Consider the following 12826-nt stretch of genomic DNA (forward strand, 5'->3'; position numbering starts at 1 on the left):
CAGAGACAAGTTCCGGTGCACTTTAACCAGTAAACAAAGCATTTCTCTCAATGATCAGTACGTATATACTTCAGATTATCTTCATGATCATACGATAAAGATATGTTTAAAATATGTGTTATCATCGTGTCATACTTTCTGTGAACCAGTCAAAATGTATACACCGCGACTAACAGTGGTACTATTAATGGCTATAATTTTAAGAATTAGGATTGGATTGGAATTGGATCCTGTGTGTTGTACTCCAGATCAGTGGGAAGGACGCTTGTATATCGACGATGCACAGATCTTTTACTACATACATATGAATGGTTCTGCGGAAGTTGCCTACGATTTTACTAACTCTAGAGCCTTCATAAATGCAACTGTTGTCCAAAAGAGTCTTGTATTGAAACCAGAATTACAACATTACTCCGTACTGTATATCGAAGACTACAAAAATGTAAGTATCATGTTTATATATTTACAATGATTTATTAATGAAATAACATTAATGTTAATATTTTTCCAACAACAGAATTTTGACAATAAATGTCTCTTCAGTGATAATTGAGAGTGATAATCGAGGCCAACATATTTGAAAATCCAAAACTTATCAAAAGAATATAGACCCTATAAACCAAAAGGAAAACAAAGTATTTTCAAATAAGGGCAACAGGTGTTTACCATTGTTTACCATAACTCCCATATTGAAATTTTGATGAAAATTTGCATATAGGCTATTTTTTACCTGATCAAATCAAATATGTTATAAAAATATACCTTCATGTGCTTCTTTTTTGAGTAAAATGAGGTAGAAATTTCAGACATTTGCACAAAATTCGGATTTGCGGACGTATTTTTCTTTTCGTAAGAAATACATAACTTTTTTTATTTTTCAAAGATAAACACAAGCTGTTTTTTGTTAAATTATCTGTAATTTCTGTTTTATAAAAATGTTCTTTAAATTTATGCATTTGATTTTTACAAATACCTCATATTTATTAAAATTCATGAGTGTAAAATAAAAACGTAATTTTTTGCTGTATATTTATCAAATGTAAAAGAAATTGCAGTATTGACACTTTTTTGAAAATTGGTACAAATAATCTTCATACGTAATCACACCGAATTTCATTTTAAAAAAGAGGTGTTCATGAACTTGTTTTCAAATTAAATCAGTTTGATTGATAAAAATCAGTCGAAAAATACATCTTTTTCCGATATGTCAAAATTTGACGTCGAAAATAACAAAAGAACGGAACAACAAAAAACGCTTAACTACAACACAAGCAAATGCCATTATGCATAGAAACGGACTGTAGATAACAACTGCGATATTCCTGACTTGATAAATGACATTTTTAGGAAAACATGGTGGGTTGAACCTATGGCTAACAAAACTTCCCGCCTATATGGTAATGATTTTTTTTAAAACAGTTAAAATGACATCAATACGTGACAGGAATACAATTCAAACAAACGCAAGAATACTCGGCACATTGAAATACGTAAATAAATTTTCTTAAAGTACATTACAACATGCAAATAGCAGAATAACTACGGACACCTCCCACGAATTCGGGCAAAGAATCAGAACTGTGCAAGAGTAAGATAAATTCCTAAATTAAAAATAATTTTCAAAATTGTATAACAGTGAATTGTAATAACAATATACTTATTCGTATTCGTACGTTTGTGCCTGTACTTAAGCCAGTACTGGGTACGAAGCTTGTGATTTATTAGTTCACTAGCAGAGGTATCGACTCAGTGGTAGTCATAACACAAACGGTACGAGATGCGCATTTTGGAGGTACATGTTTTTCAGTGATGCTTGCGGCCAAAATATTTGAAAAAAAAAATGAAAAATTAAGAGATCGGTACTTATACATCCTGTCATTGTGTTATTGTGTTTTTTGTATTTTTGTTTTCTTGTCTTTCGTTTTTGCTAATGAACTTTGTCTTTGTGCCTTTTTGTTTATCTTTCTTGACATGTTTGTTTGTTTTCATAGGGATTAAGATTATAACACAATGTTGACTGCTGTTTCTCTAATTTTGACATTTTTATCTATTATGCCTGTTTATTTGTTCACACATCTTTGTCAATATAATGGAATTTTATGCGACTGTTATATATACTAGTGAGGGGTTTGGCTAGCTATAAAACTAGGTTTAGTCCGCCATTTTCGACACAATAAAACGCATGTACCAAGTAAGGAATATGACAATTGTTATCCAATCGTTTAATGTGTCTCAGCTTTTGCTTTTTTTACATTTGTTTATGGACTTTCCGTTTTGAATTGTCCTCGGAGTTTGGTATTTTTGTAATTTTACATGTTCATAAGATAAGTTGTGGGGATGACCCTTTATTTTAGGGTCGGGAAGGAGAGGGGTTTGAAAATAAATATCCGTGCCTAGTTATAATTCATAAAAAAAGATGATCTTCCTCAAGGTAGAATGAAGTTGTTTATTTCCTCTAAACAATAAACAGAAAATTAAATAGTTACCTTACCAGATATGGAATGAAAACGAACTGCATTCCAACAGTTATGAATCAACCTTATGTATTACGCTTGTGGCTGTTGCATAAATTGATGTAATATATATAATTTATTGAATGATTTTAGAATGTTGAATATGAATTAGACGATGGGAAGACTTGTCAGAAAGCATGGATGGATTTTAATATGACTAAGCAATGTATCCAAGGTATGAATATTCGTAACTCAAGGAGTCATCTTAGAATGATAATATGCAATAAGGTCACTTAACATATTGCAAGGACATTACAATAAACGCTAAAAATCATTAACCCCATTTGTATAATAGATTAGAAAAGAGATATGTAGCCTTGAAATTGGAAAGGTCAGTTTATCCATTCTTCAATCAGATTTGATAACATTGGCTTCATATCATTTACCTTGTCTTCAATAAAAGGTCAGTATATTGTGATTGAGATATTGTATAATAAAAGTACCAAATATTCTGACTAATACTAAATCTCAAAGGTGTTTGCATGTCGAACTACTTGTTCAAAATATGTGAGTTTTGGTTGTTTTTTTAATTACATTTTATATTAAATGGTAGTTATTTATTGTAATAAGAAAATAATATAGTCCAGCTTGTTATTACACTCTTTTCGTCATACCAAAATCTAATTAAAAGTTGAAAAAAAGAATCTAATAAGAGCTGATATTCTCTTAATCTTCGAGTTTATCATAACAAATGGACAACTAAAATACAGTAAGACATATGAAATTGGAAATAGTTAAGGCCTTGCATCTAACCTGTAATTAAGAGATAACTGTATTATATTTGAAGCTTTAAGGACGTCTATCGGTAGTTTTACTGTCGCAAATTTAGTTTACCTGGCGACGCGGAGCGGAGAAAGGTAAACAGGTATTTGCGACAGTAAAACTACCGATGGACGTCCTTAATGGACGTACAATACAGTTATCTCTATTCTAATGCAAATCGAGTTTATAATTAAATTTCAATCATTATTTCAGTCTTAAATCTTTATTAAAGAAAATTCCGCGAAAAGATGTTATCTTCTTTGGTCACTACACTAGGTGACGTCATAGGTATGTTTCCGGCATCAAACATAAACACCGGCCGTTTTCTGGATTCTGTTCAGCTTCACAATGTAATACAATTTGATAAAAAGAAGATTTTTAGGTGCAACATGTGATTTTTTTTTTGGCTTATTATTGTAGAAACTACATGTCAATACATTCAGCAATTCAAAATGTCGGCTTCCTTAGTTACAGACAAGGAGATAGAGAATTTTACGCTTACTGTCATCCGATCAGAACCATTGATACAAAATAATTGCATTATAATTGTAATTTGACTGGTACAGGTACTAGTATTTAAAAAAAAAATACAATGAAGTATGGCCTGCGTATCGTAGAATAGACCAGATCATAACCAAACAATTTGTAACTGTAATTATGTTGCCGAGGATAAGTATCATCCTGTAATATCTGCGATTATTCTGAGAACGTCACGCACAAACCTTCGGGACATTTACTTATTACGTAACGTCGCTACGGTGATACAATTGTATATTTTATAGCCATTATTAAATGACTTTCTGAACCATCAAGTCTTGCTCCGATCTTTCAATGGCGACGAGGATTAAAAACAAAGAAAGCAGCAGAGTTTAGCGGCGTAAATATTGAATTTACCGGAACACAGAATTTAAAGAAAATAGGGCTAAAACAGGGCATTTAAAGAAGATACTGCTTAAATAAAGATTATGGACCGAGGAGAGTCACAGCAGATGACGTTAGTAATGGAAACCAGAAATTTACGATGACAACCGTTTATACAGTCAGATGATCAGATATCTACAGGAAAACATTGGGAAGAATGGATGAAAAGTATAGAGAGGGACTTTAGATATTTCAGGATAACTGAACCTGCAGATAAAAAGGATGCATTAATCATTTATGGAGGAAAAGATATATCAAGATTGGAAAGAAGCATAAGAGATGAAGAAGGAGAAGATGAGTATAAAGTATTAAAGAACACATTAAATAAATATTACTTGCCAAAGAAGAACAAACATCATGCCAGGTATTTATTTTCAAAAAATGAAGCCATTTAGAGATGAATACACAGTAACATATGTAATGAGACTGAGAGAAAAGGCACATGAGTGTGAGTTTGAAGCTACATGCGACGAAAGAATATTTAAACATAACCAATCAGGATTTGATAAAGAGGGCTATAAGCAAAGGATGGAATTTAGATAAATTTGTGGAAGAAGCAGGACAGATGGAAGATACATGTTTACAGATGAAGGATATGAAAGGAGATCCCAGAGACATCGGGACGTTTTCAGCAAATAAAATCCAAAGCAACAGGTCAAGCTATAGGGCACATGATTTTGAAGAAGATAGATTTAAACAAAATGGTAGAAATACAACCAAGTCTAATTGTGGTTATTGTGGATTTGATCATGAGCATGGGAGAAGATGCCCAGCATGTGGGAAACAATGTAGAAATTGTGAAAGATATAACCATTTCGAGCAGAAAAAAGAAACACAGAAAACTATGATAGTCAACTACAGACCAACAGAAGAAATGTGAAGAAAACAATAGAAGAGGCATATAAAACAGATTCAAATACAGACAAATCAGACTACAAAGAGGATGAAGATTATTTTGAATAAACTATCAAACAAGAAAATACGAATAGTAAAAACCATACAAGAAACAAGAGACATTGAAATTGATGATGTAGATGTGAAGGTTGAACCTGATAGTGGAGCAGATGTGAATTTGATAGATGAAAATCAATTTCAGAAATTTCAGAGAAAAACATACGGTAAACAAGAGTAAGATCAAATTAAGTACATTGCAAAATGCATTACCAATAAGGGGAGAATTCAAGACTATAATAAGAAATAAAACATGTGGCATAGAAAAAGATTTATTGTTGTGAAGGGGAAAATAAATTCTCCACCTTTACTGAGCAAATCCACTCTGATTGAGCTAGGGATGATACAAATTAGAACTGATGGTTCTCTTGTAAAGACAAACCAGTTGAGAATACCAGACAGTGGACCACCTTACAGCTCTAAGAAACTAGCTACTGATAAGGGATTTAAACACTACCAAGTCACACGAGGACGCCAAATAGCAAATACAGAAGTTAATTTATTTAAGAAACCCATCAACAAAACAGAGCAAATAACAAAGTTAAAAAAGAAAAACACTAAAACAGCTAAACAGAAGATTCATAGAAGATATCACTCAAACTTATATGGGGAGATAAATGAAAGAGACAGACAATGCAAGGAGAAAATCTATATGCTGAAAACAGAAACCAGAAGAAGAAGAAAATGGGCCCCCGCAAGACATGCGCTGGAGGGGGCAGTGGACATACAAAATTATGCCCCCCCCCGCAAGACAGGGGTAGGAGGGGCGGATAAAGAGAACTTTAGAAAACAGAGACAAAAGTCAGGAAACATAAAGCAGAAGAACCAGATGATAAACCAAAAGGGAGACCGATGCAATTTAGTGAACATTAAAGAGACTATTATAATTTATACAAATTGAGAAAGTGAACATCTATATTTTATCTTCATCACAAAAACATTAGTGAACATTACAGAGACTGCGATAATTTAATTAATGTAAACAAACTTTATTTTACACATTTTAATTTACATTTATATAGTCATTTTCTAATTCAAAGTTAAGGAGGAATGTAATATCTTCGATTATTCCGGGAATGTCACGCACAAACCTTCGGGACATTTACTTATTACGTAACGTCGCTACGGCGATACCAATTGTATATTTTGTAGCCATTATTAAATTACTATCTGAACCATCAAGTCTTGCTCCAATCTTTCACATCCTTCCTACCGCGTTCAACCACATGGAACTTCACAGAAAGATTGCGCTTGCATATTGAAGTTTTTACCTGCTATAATTGAAGAGTTTGAATAATTTGTGTTATTTTTTTTTTCAGACATTCGGAACTTTAACTATAAAAATTTCAGCAAAATTTTCTTTAAAGTGAACATTTTTGTGACTCTAATCCTTAAACCTTTGCAGAAAAAAAAACGATTTCTACCTTCCTTTTTTTACATTTTGTAAATAAAAGTACACATGGTTTCACAAGAACTCTACAATGGACGTTGGTCGAACAGCAATATATAATTCAAGAACACAGATGCAAATTAAGGAGAAACAATAATCTGTAAGCTGAGATACACATATAACTATATAGGAAACAGTCGTTCAGTACATTAAAATAAATTAATAAAAATAAGACAATAAAACCTAAGAGAATCACATGATCACGAAACGGAGAAAGACATTGTACGTCGCGATCGAGAGGGTAAGCATCTTCTGATATACATCATTGAAACATTTGCAAGGATGAGTTTGTCTCTAATAATCCGTTAGGCAACTGAGTAATACAAGTTAACCTTTTATAAACGATCATGTCAAGATATTGCCCATAAAACAACACATCTGAATCAGTGTGTTTGTTTGCTATACTTTTTTATATATTTATAGGGGGAGCAAAGTTGTTAAAGAGTGGAGTTGTTGGACAAGGAACTAATATCGAAACATACAATACAACTTTAGGTGATCAATACCAGAACATACGGGCAACAATAGAGAGAGGTAGCTGTCTACCTGTGCATTTAGTTTACATTGATTCAGATTATGGTTCTGTAACAAGTTGTGATGTTTATGGTATAACGCCGGGTATTAAAGACACAAAGATTTTTGACATACCGCCTCAATGTAAACATGTTAGTCCCATATACAGAAAGAATCAGGTATGTCAGATTTTTACACACATAAGGATTTGTCTGTGTTAAGGATATTACTTACACTACTTATGTACAGTGGATTTCTCTAAACGAAGAGATATTTAGTAAACCACTGTTACTGATGTGAGCATAACATTAAAGAAAATGATATTTTCCACAGATTCATTGTAGAAGAGGGGCGAAAGATACAAGAGGGACAGTCAAACTCATTAATCGATAAACTGACAACTCCATGGCTAAAATATAAAGACGAACAGACAAATAATAGTACAAAAGACACAACATAGAAAATCACAAAGACTAAGCAAAACGAACCCCACCAAAAACTGGAGGTGTGTGCAACTTTAAAAACAAAATAGGCATTCATGTCCAGAGTAATGTTCGTACAATTTCAATAGTTTTTACTCATTAGTTTCCGAGAAACAATTGAATATTGACATTCCCTCATGTAAACACCTTTGAAAAGGTGTCAGTGATTTAAATCCAGTAAAATATTCAAGTGTTACACTGTCAACGAATATTTGTTCCGCCTAACGGAAGTTCCAATGGAAACTTTGTTAAAAACATGGTCTTAATATCTATTCCTGTTGGAACAAATAAAATATTCTATACCATTTATTCCATTAGGATCTTATACTGTAATATTTATTCCTGTGGAAATAATATTCCAGAATAGTATTTCCTTTTGGAACTTATATTATGAAGGAACTTCTCTTCCGTGACAACACATTCATCCTTCAGATTATACCATTACATCTTTTTTAAAGCTAGCTAAAAATGTATGAGAAGGACGAAGAAATAAGGCAAAGGTAAATTAGAGGTGGATTCATCATAAGCAATCCGTGTTTTAACATTTAGAATCACTTGAATATTCAAAAATCAAATATAGATCATATTCTGCAAAATATATATAGACGACTCTCATTGAGTTTAGGTGTAATAAGAACCTAAATAAGAGTGTCAAATACTTACAAATATTATCCTTTGTACGGTTGCTTTCACTATATAGTCATTGCCCCATACTGGAGAAAACCCATGCTAACAGCAGCTTTTCAACTATTTCAGCAACAGTTAATACAATTAACGGTACCAATTTTCTTGCACCAGATGCGCATTTCGACAATATATGTCTCTTCAGTGATGCTCGTGACCAAAATATTTGAAAACCAAAGCTTATATAAAAGACGAAGAACTATAGTTCAAAAGGTCCAAAAAGTATAGCCAAATTCGTGGAAGGAATCAGAGCTTTGCATGGGGGAGATACATTCCTTAATTTATAAAAATTTCTATCATTTTGTAACAGCCAATTTTGATAACACAAAAAATCCGTATTTTCATGCCAGGACCGAAGTACTGGCTACTGGGCTGGTGATACCCGCGGGGACTAATAGTCCACCAGCAGAGGCATCGAGAGAGAGGACTGAATGTAACAAAAGCATATGTAAAGCATATTTTCAAATTATCTGAAATGCTTGACATGCCCTTATTTTACAGAGGCAATACAAATTTCAAAACTATCCTCATTTTTCACACACTTGCAGAAAATGATTAATTTATAGCTGCTGTTTAGGAGATAATTGTATTGTATTTTAAGCTTCGACGGCATCAATTGGGGATTTGATGGTCGCAAATTAAGTTTACTGGCGACGTGTTAGCGGAGACAGTAAACGGGTATTTGCGACCATCAAATCCCCAATTGATGCCGTCGGAGCTTAAAATACAATATTGTTATCTCCATTCTAATGAAACTGACAGAAAACAACGTTAAAACAAACATGTAATTAAAATCTGCAATATGTCGTCTGCGCTTGCCCGTACGTCCCATAGCATCAATTGTCAATTGATGCCATGTATAAAAGGGACATTATCCAATCAAAATGAACGTTACAAACGTTGTTGCATTAGAATGTCTGTTTTATGGTCGGGTTGTTGTCTCTTTGACATATTCCCCATTTCCATTTTTAATTTTATTACTATGTGTGGCTTAGATACTGAAGGTATAACCCAACTCATTAGTCGAAAAACAAATTGACAATGTCATGACAACAAAAAAAGCAAGCAAACAACTAACAACAGTATACAAAACACAACATAGTCAACTTGGAATGTAAAGCTGATCTAGTCTACACGTGACATCCTTTCTTTTGCTTATGTAAATTCGGACCCAGTGATAACCTTTATCATACATTGGGTGATTTGATATTTTTTCAGGACGATATGCATGATTTGAAATCAAGAATACGGAAGATAGTTCTGCAATTTATGTCTGGCAGAAGAAATCCTTGACATTTTTGTTCGACAAATTGTGTTTTTGTATTGTAATATGTACATATATCATTTTGAATGAATGAAAAAATCTCTCCACGAAACTTTTGAAAGTGTAGAAATACGGCGTATTAAACCAAACAGAAATTGTATGAACTCAGTCTGGAGAAGAAATAAAAAGTTTTGAACAAAGGAAAAATTTAAATAAGAGAGATTATTGAAACAGGAAATTGTCTGAAAAATATTCTTAAATTTTAAGTTGGAAAAGTATTAAAATATAAAACCCGGCTTTATCACAAATCTTTGTAACATTATGAGAAGTACTATGGTATCCTAGTATTTCTTTGTGGACCATACTTAGTAAATTAGTGATATAACTGGTTAACTATCTGATGATGCAAACTACTTCCTGTTAGTGTGTTATTGTCCTATGGTCATCCTTTGTACTCTTGTCATTAAATTATGTGGTTTGTCTATATAACATTGTGTTGTTCTTAGTTGACATAATTGTTTTTTTTTTATGGTCATGAAGATTATAACACAATGGCTGTATCCAAATTTTTGACATTTTGAACTAGTTTGTCTGTTTATTTTGCCAACACGTTGCTGTCAACAGAATTCTATTTGACTATCATACAAGTATTGAGAGGTTAAATTATTTTAACTACAAAAGTGAAAACTTTTGAAACGATATAAAGACCCACGATTTACTACCACTTGTACTGACTTTGTATAAAGTTTAAAATACATGATTCAAAGTATACTTGAGCCAACTTAATCTCAAACATTATTGCTAAGCATGTACCGATCTAACAGATGAAGTTTATGTGTTATTTCACAGTTTTATGGATTTACCTATCATTTTATGATTGTATAGTATATACATATGGAATAATTCGTTCGTAATAAAAACAAAATTACACCTTGCCACTGCACTGCCACTGAACTGCAAGGTATGCCAAGATCAAACAAAACTTTACATGAAGTCTTAGATTCATTATGCTGCACGTGATAACATAAGAAAAAGGGCGAAAGATACCAAAGGGACATTCAAACTCATAGATTCAAAACGGAGAACGACATGTCTAAAAAAGCAAAAGACTAACAGACAAATAATAGTACACAAGACACAACATAGAAAAATGAAGACAACACAAACCCCATCAAAAACTGCGGGTGATCTCATGTGCTCCAGAAGGGTAAGCAGATCTTGCTCATCATGTTGCTCATATAAAAAAGGTAAATAGTCTTAATCGGTATGTCATATTTATGAAAAGGGTACATTCACTTTTATTTGGTGAATGAGAAGTAATATATATCATAGAAAACAAGATTTTATTACAAATAATGTTATTAAACGGCACTAAAACATTGTACATAACAAAGTAGAAAATGTATTATTCTCTTTCACATTGTATATGTTTTTAATTAACAAATACACATACACAATACATGTAATTCTGATATTAAACATAGAACTCTTTAAATAAGTTAAAAAAAAAAAACAAACAAACAAACAAATATTGAACTTGAGTTTAATTCCAGTTAAAGTTAGACAAAAGAAACTTGTAATAATGGATTTCAATTATTTTTGTAGTGAATGTAACTTTTCTACAAAATGTTAAATCAAACCAGCACAAAACCATTGTAGGTTCTTAATTTAATCTAAAACAAAATGTATCCATTCCAATGCCTTTGCTTCATCAAAAATCTTGAAAGATACATTTATGTATGGAACTTTTCTCTTGCTTGTTTTGTTTGCACCTGCTGAAAATGTTATTATTCTGTAAACAATAGGATATGATATGTTCTAGACATCTTGCAGAAATATGTTCAGTAAAATGGTAATGAAAATGCAACCCTCTGTAATAATTGAACACTGAAGGAGGCCTCAAACAGTATATAATACCTAGCAGTAACCCGTAAAAAAACAGTACCTACATCATAGGGTTAATAATAGTAATATAAATCTTATTCATTAACTGACCTTTGAAAGTGGGATTATAACTAACTTTGATATACACAATTTTTTTTATCACTAAACATATCAAATCATCTAATTTATGACAAATATGTTTCATCTCAATCTTAAAGCTACCAGAAACCAAAATTCTGATCATAAAAAATCTCTCCATTAACAAATCACAAATCATTTCATTAATACAATACAATAATCAATATGCATCTATCAATACATGAATCTCCTATATTCCTGATACCTCGTTTTGCGCCATCTAGCTATTCCCTGCTACATGTAGACATCAATTCGTTCATAGTTTTGTGAAATGCAGTTATTTAACTGAGGATGTCACCTTTTATAGTTGAAACGACGTAACTATCAACTTGCAAAATCGGTTCATAATCAAGTCTTTTCATTAGCAAAACAGGAGATCAAAATCACTTATTTCGTCAGCTATCTACATATGAATTTGTTCTGATATTCTGTTTAACATTGTTTCCCCTGCATTTATTCTGTATAAGCGTAGGGTTTGAACCTGTCCCAATTAGCTTTTACCTGAACGTTTGAGTAGTCCTAGTTTCCTGTAAACTTTTTTATCAAGAAATATTTACATAGTATTATTTGTCTTTACCAAACCAAGTGTGGACACAGATCAGTGTGGATAGTACGTGTTTGATAACTGTTAGTATGTTCACCTTACAAGTATTGTTTTGTAATATATATATACTTCCATCGTTTAACAAACTTTTCTCCGGCAATCTATATATGTTAGTGCCCCCTGCCAGATATTTTCTGAACATTTTTCAAGTCTTTCTTATAGGGTTCTTATGTTAAACTGTGTCCAAAAGCTTTCATGGATTTCAGATTAGTAGCAAAAGCTGTATATTAACATAGTTTTATTCATTCAATATTTGGTTATAATGTTCAGGACTGTTTTGGGAAAGGAAACTATATTAATCGATTTCCAACATGATTCTATTGTAAACTAGAGGAATGCCCTAGGTTTATGTTTGCATAATTTGGTTAAAATGTATGAGATGTTTTCTCAGAAGCTGTATGTATGTATAACTCATATGGTTTTATATTGTCGAAATAATATATCACATTATACGTTGTTGGTCCTTTTAGCAATTAAGAGCTTTTCAAAAGCATTCAGTGGATGATTGTGTCAATACTCGTTCCTATTAAGAGCTTGTCAATAGCCATGCGTACCTGTTTATACATGGACGACCAATTGATTTTCTGGGGAGATGATTTTGAAAATGAATAAATTGACCTTGCTACCATTGGCTAGACGTTTAATTATTTCTACTTTCCG

General features: G+C 32.3%; 1 long non-coding RNA gene across 1 annotated transcript; it reads left to right on the forward strand.

Moving 5' to 3' along the window:
• Positions 1–87: 87 nt before the first annotated feature.
• On the forward strand, positions 88–10027 carry LOC143047064 (uncharacterized). Its single transcript, XR_012969388.1, has 4 exons — positions 88–442; positions 2607–2688; positions 7021–7289; positions 9495–10027. It is a non-coding gene; the product is annotated as an uncharacterized LOC143047064 (long non-coding RNA).
• The last annotated feature ends 2799 nt before the right edge of the window (positions 10028–12826 follow it).

The sequence above is a fragment of the Mytilus galloprovincialis genome, chromosome 9 (assembly GCF_965363235.1).
Source record: "Mytilus galloprovincialis chromosome 9, xbMytGall1.hap1.1, whole genome shotgun sequence".
In the NCBI taxonomy this organism is placed as follows: Eukaryota; Metazoa; Mollusca; class Bivalvia; order Mytilida; family Mytilidae; genus Mytilus; species Mytilus galloprovincialis.